The sequence below is a fragment of the Rattus norvegicus genome, chromosome 11, assembly GCF_036323735.1.
Source record: "Rattus norvegicus strain BN/NHsdMcwi chromosome 11, GRCr8, whole genome shotgun sequence".
Classification (NCBI taxonomy): domain Eukaryota; kingdom Metazoa; phylum Chordata; class Mammalia; order Rodentia; family Muridae; genus Rattus; species Rattus norvegicus.
Window position 1 is genome coordinate 85,209,099 of NC_086029.1, and position 10,546 is coordinate 85,219,644.

The 10,546-nt window shown below is 44.6% G+C and overlaps 1 pseudogene; it reads left to right on the plus strand.

Moving 5' to 3' along the window:
- The first annotated feature begins 690 nt into the window (after positions 1 to 690).
- Positions 691 to 9,632, plus strand: Cyld-ps2 (CYLD lysine 63 deubiquitinase, pseudogene 2; annotated as a pseudogene).
- The last annotated feature ends 914 nt before the right edge of the window (positions 9,633 to 10,546 follow it).

Sequence of the window (10,546 nt, forward strand, 5' to 3'; positions counted from 1 at the left end):
CTTACTCTCCAGGTCTCCAGCATGTGTGCCGTACCTCCCGAGGGACGAATCTCAGGGGGAGGAAGTTATTGTCTCATTATCCTTGTGTCCTTCTAGCCAACGGGGACTGTGGTTTTCCTGAAGTCACGCGGCAGTGCTGATCGATCTTAGAGCTAGGCAGGCTGGGAAGGAGAAAACACTCGCTCTGCCCTCCGACTGCTCGATTAATGAAGTAACGGAGACGGAGTGGGGCAACAGGTGATGTTACTTTAGAGATCAGAGCCGAGGGGGACCGTGGAGGAGGAGGCGAGCCTTGAGTCACAGCATGAGTCACAAATGCTCTACGAAATACCAGAAATACTTCCTGGCGCCGGTCCCTCAGTTTGGAAGCCTGTGGACACTGTTCCCCATAGGTGTGTTGTAGTGAGGCTCCAATGTGCAAGACGCTTGTGATAACGGGAAACTAAGCAAAGCCCCTTGCGTGATAGAGCCTGAACTTCGGCAGATGCTGTTGTGATCTGACAAGGTTCTCTTCCATTTCCTTTGAGATCCCATCATATTGTTTCCTTGACTCTAGCGGACTATTTGCCTTTAAACCGATGGTTCTCAACCTGTAGGTGGTGACCCCTTTACAATTCCTAACTGTACCAAAATTACAGTTGCAAGTTGCAACAAAATGATTTTATGGTTGGGGCTGGGGGTCACGACGGCATGAAGAAGTGTGTTAAAGGATTAAACATGAGGAAGGTCGAGAGCTACTGCTTTAAATGCTCAGGTATCTGTGACTCCTTCTGGACAAGCCTTGCTTCCCTGTGGAGATGGCTGAGTATGCAGAGTTTATGTCCTTCCGGGGATGGTCTTTGTCCAGTGACAGACTGATCAAGCCTTAGGAAACCCTGGGGACCCTGCCTCAAGCGGGGCAATTTAATATTTATTTCATATTCCCAAATACTCTGTGGAATCAGGCTGAAGTTGGTATCTCCCAGAATGTCTTGGCTTCTTCCTTCCTTGTCCTCACCCTGCTTCTCTCTCAGTGTTGTTCTGGGAGCATTTGAATAACTCACACACATGCCGGTCTCAGCTTCCAAGTCTAGGATAGCCTTGCCTTGGACAACTTCACACAGAATGGCAGAGGTACGATCAGCAATGAAATGCACGTGGTCACAGCCTAAGAGTGAGCAAGATGGCCCCTAAAAAGCTAGAGGTGTAGTTAGAGTCAAAGAATGAATGTGAAGCCGGTAAACAAATATAGGACATGGAAGAAGGAAAGGGAAGAAAGCTTGTTAAGAAAGGGAAGAAAGTCTTTCTCTGTGCAGCCCTGGCTGTCCTGGAACTAGCTCTGTAGACCAGGCTGGCCTTGAACTCAGAGATCTACCCGCCTCTGCCTCCTCTGCCTCATTCTCTAGTGCATTTACATTTCAACTTCTAACATCGTCTCTGAATTTAAAGGCTTGTGCCACCACCACTCGGCCCTGGAAGACGTTTTAAGCAAGAACGAAAGCCATTAGTTTGTTACTTGGACTCTGTAAGAGCTTGGAGATTCTGAAGAACGGCATTATAAATTTCACAATCTGATGGACCTCTGCCCACTGAGGAGACACTGAGGGTTTTGCCGCAGAGTAACATGGTGGGAACAGCGCCACCGGAAGGCCTGTATAGCAGCAGCCTGGAGAATATCCTATGGAATGTGCAGCAGGGGCACAGCTGGGTTATGGAGCTGACACATTAATTAATTAATTAAGAGCTGGCAATACAGGGGCAAACAGCTGTGTTAAAGAAGAGTAGTGTTCTGGAGTTATCAATCGTTGCCATGGCCACCTACCCTCTTCCCACCTTCCTCTTTATAATGTAACCAGAAATTAAGCTCTCATGTTTAGGAGATCCGGCCTCGGTTCTTCACTATTTGACAACGAAAGCGCTCAATAATGCATTTGTAGAAAAACTCAAAGGTAGAACCTACTCATCTAATGCATTTATCTGCGGCTCTTCTCCCAGGAAGCAACTGGCCTTTAGTTTTGATGAATGCACGTGTGTCATCTCTGAAACCTGTGATTTCCTCCCCTCAAATATCTCGGTGTCACTGTGGCTGTGCTGTCCTGCTGATGCCGATTATGCCACGCAGTGCCAGAGGCACTCCAGGAGCCAAGTCACTAACTACCGAGACCCGACACAAAGGTCCACAGGCATCACTAAACTACAGGCAGAGCAAATAGGTCTCACACTGCTAATTCTGGTCAATTACTGCGCAGAATTCTAAGGTTGCGTGAGGGTTGGGAGGAAACGCTGTAAGCAGTTAATTATATTTGCTATAGAGACAAGAATGAAGAGTAATGGTACGTCATGGATTTACCGTCTATCCAGATGCCTTTTTCTTTTCTGTTTTCTTTTTCTTTTCTTTTTTTTTTTTGGCTTATACATATGCTTTGCAGATCAGTATATGGAAGTCTGGGGGCAGACAGCCTTTCCCAGATTTACACAAATACTACAGGGACAGAGCTTCTTCTAGGCAGATGTTCAGTGGAAGGAAACTAGCCAAAGTGTAGGGTTTGAGATGTATTTTCTCCCTCTCCTTTTCCCGTCCCCCACCACTTCCCTTTTTTTCTCCCTCGCTTCCCTTCTGTGTGTGTGTGTGTTTGTGTGTGTGCATGCATGTGTGTGTGTGTGTGTGTGTGCATGTTCAAGAACTCAAGTGATACAACACCTTTTGCACATGATTTATGTAGGCTTTCCAGATAGCTGTCTTTCTTTTTCCGAGTTTAAAAAGTATAGGATTCACCCAGTCAGCTTTACCTCAGGATGGCTACAGACTGCCTTTCCTAATAGTCACTGCTTCCCCTTTGTTAAAGGGTCAGCTATAAAATAAAGCTTCCTCTGCAGATAGCTTGTTCTTCAGACAGATTAGATAACTCGGGAGATGTGCCTCGGATGTAGAGCCTTTAACCCTAGGTCAGTCTTTCATCTCTCACCCAGATTCGCCCTGACAGCCGTTCAGGAACTTCCTTGAGAGGGAATGCCCAGCTGCCTACCTCAAGACAATCAGGGTCTAGAAATAAAACTTTCTGGCAGCCTTGAGATGCATTTGGTGCTTATCCGTGGCAGTTGCCTGTCGCTCCTCAGAGAAAATGGGGCTCTGCACCAGTCTGGGTGGAGTTTGTTCTGCATGGCAAAAGATACTGACTACTAAATAGATATTGGTATCTATTACCAAAGCTCCATCCATAACAGAAGGGATAAACGACTCTTACCACGTGTGATCCTGAGTCTAGGAGAGTTGCTAAGCAAACGGAGCCTGTTAAGCTGAGGAGAAGCACCTCTAACCACACTTCACAAAGCTCCTTCTCCAGCTGCAGTTCCCCCAGAGTGATGTGGAAAGCAGGTACAACACGTCTTGCAGGTAAAACCCGTGGTGTCCGACTTAAGTATAACTTGATCGTATAGATAAAATAGAATTTGCCTAAAAAGCTCCTTTTATGCCATGATGAGTGTGATAAGATTGGAGAATATTTTGTGAATGAGATTTTTTGATAACATAGACCAACAACCAACAACCAGCATGCCCTTCCTCCCACCTCTATCCCATGCCCATGTGACAGACCAATACACACAAACACACACACACACACACACACACACACACACACACACACTAGTATGGCCATACTTTTTGCATCATAGGACTACAAACTATTTTTGCACTTGCATATGTTCTCTAGAACTCTTACTGCAATTCCAACTCTCCCCAATTCTCCCTATACCCCCTCAATGAATGTAAGGAAGCCTTGACTAAATTATTATCTCATACACTCACCACTGCAATATTCATGTCCATTTTAATGCTCAGTGGGTATGCTTTATCTTTGTAATGTCAGTAAGAGTAAAAGATGAGGTGTGGAGTACCAACGCAAGTTCACGACAAGCATTCTCCCTGTCTTAGAGTTTTACTGCTGTGAAGAGACACCATGACCATGCCAACTCTTCTACAGGAAAACATTTAACTGGGCCTGGCTTACAGTTTCAGAGGTTCAGTCCATTATCATCATGGCAGGAAGCATGGTTCTGGAGGAGCAGACAGTTCTACATATGATCTGACGACAGCCAAGAGGAGACTCTCTCCTGCACTGGGCAGAGTCTGAGCATAGGAGACCTCAAAGCCCGCCCACACAGGGACATGCCTCCTCCTCCGACAAGGCCATGTCTCCTAATAGTGCCACTCCCTATGGCCAACCATTCAAACACATGAATCTATGAAGACCATTCCTATTGAAACCACCATACCACACCACCAACTCACCATTTACTTATTTTTATCCCCAATGCCTTTCTGATCTCGAAACCCCAGTACCAATTGTGTGTGTGCGCGTGCGCGCGCGCGCGTGTGTGTGTGTGCATGAGTATGTGTGTATGTGCATTAAAAAAAAAACAAAGTTAGACTATCAGCATGGTTTTATGCTTTTTTCCAACTTAGGATATCCTGTGTTGTAGCCTTAGATTTTTCACAACCTACTTTAATAAGGGTTCTTAAATGCTTCAACCTCCCTTCTAGTCCACCACCCACCAAAGGTAGTTGAAAAGAAAAGTTAATAGGGCAAAGGGGATTGTGGGCCCTTTTAGAAACAGTTCTTTGGGACTGTACCAATCTTCATCGTCAGCAGTCCAGCTACTCTGCAATCACCACTCATGCATCAGCAACAGCAGTTTGATCCAGAAGAAGCCGTGATGCTCTGCCAATTGGCCTGAGTCCCAAGGAGCAGCAAGGAGTTGCTAGAATACACCGAAGAGTTCTTTGGGGGACTTGACAAGTGAAGATCCTCTACACGATGCAAGGTGAACCAATACAAGAACGTAGTCAGCAAAGACTACCAAGGTAGAGCAAGGTGAGCCAATGCCCAAGCCCCTTCCCACTGTCTGGGGGTCATATTTATATTCTTTCTACACACCGTGTGTTCTCTCACCTGTGTCTGCTTCAGCAAAACATCCTTTCACCTGTCTGCCTCAGCAAAACATCATATGACATAACTGAATTTCCAAAGAAATCAGAAATCTCCACTTCATTGGGTTTTACAGGGTGAATTACATTACCTACAAAATCCAATGCTGGAATCCTATGAATGAAACTATACTTAAAGACAAGCTTTTAAAGGTGGGGTTGCAGAGAGAGCTCATTGACTGGCTGCTCTTACAGCCAGTTGCCAGCACCCAAACGACAGCTCATAACCATATGTAACTCCAGTTCATGGAGGATCTAATACTCACTCCTGTCTTCCACAGGCATATGGTACTCAGATATGTATGCAGGCAAAGCACCCATTAATATAACATTAAAATATTATTCTTTTTCTTGTAATTTTTTTATTCTTTGTGAGTTTCACATTATGTACCGCAATCCTGTTCATCTCATTATCCCTTCGTATATGCACCTTTGCCCTTGCAACTGCCACCCAAAAGAAAATTAAAAAAAAAAAATCTTGCTGTGGAAGCTGCAGTATGTCACAGTGTGTCCCACAGTATGCCCTTTTGTCCAAACATTTTTGCTTGTAAATGTTCATCGCCATGAGTCATTGTCCTGGTTCCAGGCCTCTGGCGTCCACTACACTATAAATACTGGATCCTCGCTGGGACTCTTCTTGGATATCTTGTTGTAGCCCTGTGTCATAAAGGTCCTGCATCTTTGGATCTTCGGGACCAGCCCCATCAGGAGCTCCAGTAATTCATAGATTGGATAGTGGTGTGGGCCAACTCAAAGCCCTGGATCAGGGCCTGGAAGGCTAATGAGCTGGTTAGACTACCAGCTCTCCTACACCTACACTACCAGGACAAGCTCTCCAGCGCTGCTCGGGTGAGCTCGCCCAGTGCTAGAGCCAGTACGGGGCAGAGCCAGCTCTCTTATTCTCGTGCCTTCAAGCCAGCCTACTCCTGCATGCACCACCAAGGCCAGCTACTCTGCTGCCCAGGAGAGGTGCAGGACCCACTCTCCCTGGCACTGCTCTGGGGAAGGGTGGGGAGAGCTCCGCACAGCCCTTGGGCAACAACATTGTCCCAGGTGACAGCCCAGACCAAGGCCTTTGGTGGTAATATAAGTCAGGGACATCAACACAGAACCCTGCTGATGCATGCCCATGGATCCAGACATGGTCCTCAGTGGCACTGACTGAGACATCACCATGGCCTCAGGCGGCAGCAAAGCTACTTACACCAGGCTATCCCACTTGACAGTCTTGTCTCCAGTCTCACCTCTCTTCATAGTTCTCAAACGGTTCTGCTTCTTCCCCCACCCCACCCCCCATCTCTCTATCACATATTTGTATGCTGTAGTGGCTCCCACATCAGGCAGGTGGGCCTCTCTAAAATCTTCTTTTTTAAATGTGAATAAGGTTAGCAGGGCTCATAACAGTGGAGCCCTAACCCAGTATGCCCGTTGTCCTTAAGGAAAAGAGAGAGACTTGGAGATGGTCAGGGACAGACAGAAGGAATGGGAGGCAGGCCTCAGGATAGAGAAATTCTTCTGATACCTTGACCTTGGGTCCAATATCTAGAACTATGACCAAAAAAAAGTTTGTCATTCAAGTCACCCCATCTGTGGCATTTTATTATGGCAGTCCCAGCATACTAATCCACAGAATATTTCTCTTTACATGTTTTAAAAAATTAATGCTTAGTGGCCACATAATCAATCATTTTCTAATTATTTTTTAACTAATTGTTTTCTTGAAATATTTAGGTCAAAGTAACAGATGATGCTTTTAACATCTTTGCATTATGTAACTCACTCCAAGATGAAAAAAATCCCACCTAAAATATCATAGCGAAAATTGATGAGAATGCATTACGGGTAATATTGATACTGTTCTTTTGCAATCTGGGAGGGTTTAGCATTATTTCAAAATTAAAAAGGAGGAAGAGAGGGAGAGGGAAGAAATAGAGAGAGACGCACATACAGAGGGGGAGAAGGAGGTCTGAGAGAGGTGGGGGAGAGAACACAGGAATAAATAGTGCTGTATGGTCAGGTAGCAGGTTTGGCTGCATAGGGGCCCACGTGCCTGAGCAGTGAGCCCCTATGCCATGGATTCTGAACTGGCTTATGGTATCTGGCACGGATTTCCTTTAGCAGAGCAGGACTCCTCAAGTCCAATAGAGCATGGCTGGTTGATCCCATCACAGTACTGACACTAGTGGCTCCTGCTGGGCACTTTGAATTGCTGTCTTTTTACAACATGGAGGCCAGGTTGCTAAAATCTCGCTTTGGGACTTACCAAAGAAGGTCGTGGTCAAGGTTTCACTGATGGGGTGTACAAAGGAAAACAGCTTTTCCAGTGTGATGAGGACTGGGGTGTGTTTGTTGCATTGGACAAACTGGAACTCATAGAAGATGGTGACAATGGATTGGAAAGTGATTTTGCCGGCCCAGGAGATACAGTGCAGGATAACCCCATTGACAACTGGGATGAAGGCTTGATGGAGTACAGCTCTGTAGTTTTGCAAGTGTTGAAAGAACAATTCTCCTGCACATCAACGGCATCATTCCACATAGCGTGCGGACACAGGAAAGGAGGCCTCCCAAACTTGCCTTTATGTCAAGAGGTGTCGGTGACAAAGGTTCATCTAGTCATAATAAGCCAAAGGTTCCAGGATCTACCTCATACCCTGGAAGCAGAAATATATCTGAATTATTTTATACCTTAAATGGGTCATCTGTTGACTCACAACAACAATCCAAGTCCAAAAATCCATGGTACATTGATGAAGTTGCAGAAGACCCTGCAAAGTCACTTACAGAGATGGCTTCAGACTTCAAACATTCCTCACCTCCACTTCAACCTCCTCCCATGAACTCCTTGTCTAGCGAGAACAGATTCCACTCCTTATCCTTCAGCTTGACAAAGATGCCCAACACTAACGGCAGCATGGCTCTCAGTCCACTCTCTCTGTCAGTGCAGTCTGTGATGGGGGAGCTGAACAGCACGCCTGCCCAGGATAGGCCACCCAGTTCCGTGAGGTTATCCGTTGGATTGGCCAGCCACCAGGGCTCGGTGACGTGCTAGCTGGGCTGGAACTGGAAGATGAATGCACAGGTTGTACCGATGGAACTTTCAGGGGCACGCGCGATTTCACCTGTGCTCTGAAGAAGGCACTGTGCGTGGAACGGAAGCGCTGCAGACCAGACTATAGGTTTGCATCCTCGCAACCTGTTTCCAATCAGATGAAAGAGGTAGCTCTTTAGCATTTGGTAGCTACTTAAGTGAAGTACCAGAAGAAAATACTCCACCTAAAATGGAAAAGGAAGGTTTAGAGAGAGTGATTGGAAAGAAGAAAGGCAGCCAGGGCCATTGCAATTCTTGTTACTTAGACTCAACTTTTTCTGCTTGTTTGCTCTTAGTTCTGCCCTGGACACTGTATTACTTAGACCCAACGAGAAGAATGATATAGAGTGTTAGAGTGAGACTCAAGAGCTACTAAGGACAGAGATAGTTAGTCCTCTGAGAATATATGGATAGGTGTGTGTGCCGCAAAGATTATGAAACTGCGGAAAATACTTGAAAAAGTTGAGGCCGCATCAAGATTTACCTCTGAGAAAAAGAACCTGAAAATTTTCTAAATGTCCCATTTCATTATATATATATATATATATATACATATACATATACATATACATATACATATACATATACATATACATATATATATACATATATACATACATATACATTTTTTTTTCCGGAGCTGAGGACCGTACCCAGGGCCTTGCACTTGCTAGGCAAGCACTCTACCACTGAGCTAAATCCCCAACTCATGATATTTTAAGGATTGAACCATTGTTAAAAATAAGGTCAGCAGGTCAAAAAGTTTAAGACTGTAACTTCTATCAAATATTTACGGAAAAGAATGAGAAAGCCGGAGTACCCAAAATTCAGCAGTTATTAGAATGGTCTTTTATCAACAGCAGCCTGAAATTTGCAGAAGCACCATCATGTTTGATTATGCAGATGCCTCGGTTTGGAAAAGACTTTAAACTATTTTTTTAAAAAAATTTTCTTCCCCAGAATTAAATATAACAGATTTACTTGAAGACACTTCCAGGCAGTGCCACATCTGTGGAGGACTCGCAATGTATGAGTGCAGAGTGTAGATGCTATGACGACCGGACATCTCAGCAGGGAAGATCCAGCAGTTCTGTAAGACCTGCAGCACCCAGGTTCACCTTTGTCCCCAAAGGCTGAATCGTACTTCATCCATCATCACGTCCCAAAGACTTGCCGGACTGGGACTGGAGACATGGCTGCATCCCATGTCAGAAGATGGAGTTATTTGCTGTGTTCTGCATAGAAATGAGCCACTCTGATGCTTTTGAGAAGGACGGGAAGGACGACTCTGCCTGGCGCTTCTTTGACAGCATGGCTTATCGAGATGGTGGTCAGAATGGCTTCAACATTCCACAAGTGACACCCTGCCCAGAAGTAGGAGAGTACTTGAAGACGTCTCTGGAGGACCTGAACTCTTTGGACTCCAGAAGGATTCAAGGCTGTGCACGCAGACTTCTTTGCCATGCATACATGTGCATGTACCAGAGTCCAACCATGAGCTTGTACAAACACCCAGGCAGTCTGAAATGGGCAGAGACCGAGCACAGAAGTCTTAATGAAGTTATTAATATCTGAAACTTTAAGTTAACTGCATTGATGATATATTTTTGGAAGCATACAATTTTAATTGTGACGTCTAAACCTCTTTTAGTCCATTGAGAATGTAAATAAATATTTCTTCTTATGGACCAAGGATATCATTTTTCTTTCATAGCTAATGATTGCCTTGAGAAAGACTAATACTATGGTTTTATTAAGAGTCTACCTTTACTCCAGTTGTTGAAGGTGTGCTAATTGTTAATTTTCCTACTTAGTGCTGATTTCCTGCATGTCTGTACTTTGCTGAGTTTCCGTGTTCCTGCAGCAGTGGTCAGAACATGCTGAGATTCCTTTCATGGTGTTATTTTTTATTTGTTCTGTTTTTGAAATAAATGAGTGCCTGTCATATAATGCCCATTTTTGATGTGTTCTTGGAGGGTTAGTGGACTAAGCAAGCATCTTAGTCATAGTCACAACTGTTGCCGAGCAGCTCTTCTGCAGGGCTCCCAAGTATGGGAAGAGATGCGGTGCTTTCTGAAATGACTGAGACATAAGTCAGTTACATATTCTTCCACAGGGACACAGTCCAGAGAAAGGAAAGCTGGCTCAGAGACAGTACCAACATTTCTGTGGCAAAAAAAAAGGTGTTAGATATTTAAAACTCTCATCTCAAATAAATTATTTTATTTAAAAATAAAGAAGGTGCTATATGGATGAAGGTCCTTCACGAGGCTCTAACTATTTGAGTTTAAAGTTAACCCACAAAGTAAGTCATCTGCAAGAAAATGAATAGAAATGGGATCATCATTTCAAGTAAAATAAACCAGGCTCATAAGACAAATATCATGTATCTTCTCTCAACCCTAAAATCTGAACTTTACAATAACTAAACCACCAACCAAAAAGTACACATGGAGCGGGGAACCATGGCTCCAGCCACATATGTAGCA